Source organism: Mus pahari, chromosome 3 (assembly GCF_900095145.1).
Source record: "Mus pahari chromosome 3, PAHARI_EIJ_v1.1, whole genome shotgun sequence".
NCBI classification, from domain to species: Eukaryota; Metazoa; Chordata; class Mammalia; order Rodentia; family Muridae; genus Mus; species Mus pahari.
In genome coordinates, this window is record NC_034592.1 from 146504984 (window position 1) to 146506371 (window position 1388).

Here is a 1388-nt window from a genome sequence, read left to right on the forward strand (position 1 = left end):
CCCTTTATTCTATCTTGAGTTCAGCTGACTGCTGGTTTTCTCTGTGTTCCCAGAGGAATTTCCTGAGCCTCTCACTATTTCCCAGAATTCTCTCTATCCCTGCCGAATGTCCCACCTTCTAGTCTCTGCCCTCAGCTCATTGGCCATAAGCTCTTTTATTGAGAGGTGATGCTTATAAGAGATTCTCTTTACTGTTTAGCTTGTCATTATTTGTCTAATATCCTTGAGGTTATTAAGATCTCTCAGATTTAAAAGCAAACATTGATAAATATAAGTTTTGTTAGAACTGCCTTAGCTGTTTTCCTATGAGCCTCCAAAATGATGCTTTCATTTTAATTTGACTGTTTAACATTTTACATCTCTTACCTGATCTTCACGGTGACTCACTGTAGAAACTCTGGTAGCTGCAACTTTCCCTTTAGAACTGCCTTAGCCATTTTGCAAATGCTCTCAGTTTCATTTTGTTCTATGCATGCTCTCCCCCTCATCTCTCTACTCAAGGCTGTATCCCAGTGTCTTTGGGCATAGCTCATGGCCTCCGGTTTCACTGTACTGTGATCTGACAATATGCACGAAATTATTTTAGTTACTTTTTATTTATTAAGGTTTGCTTTGTGACCTACAGCCTATTTTAGATAATTCTGCGGAAAATAAATTTGATTGTGTTGAATATCCCATAGATACCTGTTAAGTCTATTCGATCTCCAGTATAGTTTAACTCGGCAGTTTCATTTTGCCTTTGAGTGTGGCTGAGAGTGGGGTATAAAATCCCTCCCTACCATCCTGTCTGCACCCATCCAACTTAGCTTGCCCTCTTATTGTTTATTTGAAATTGGGTGTCTTAGTGTTTTGAGTGTATGTATTTTATTTTATTTCTGGTTCTTCTGTTTCCTCCCATTGGTCTGGATGTCTGTTTTTGTTCCAGTGCCATGTCCTGATTCTATGGCTCTTCCGTTGCTTTTTTTTTTTTTTTTTTTAGGGGAACATATCTTAAGGATTTGTTCCCCTTATTAACATTAGAAACCCTGTTGATTTCTTTCGTTTGAAGTCTCATTTGTCGGATAGCTAACGTCCACTGTGCCATTTCCACTACGGTAGGCAGCATCTTCAAATTATGATTCAAAACTCACCTTTCCTTCCCTACAGTCATGCATCTTGTCAAACCAACGAGAAGTATCTAATAACGAACATGTTCCTCTCATGAAATTAATCCTTCCCTGTGTTCTCCATAAGAGAATTTCCTTTCTCTTTTGTGGGCATTCTTTCAAGTATATTTTGCAGTGCTGGGTTATAAAACTTCCATATTTGTAAAGTCCCAGCTTAAGGTAGTTTTTTTTTTAATTATTATTATTATTATTATTTTATTATTATTTTCTTTATTTACATTT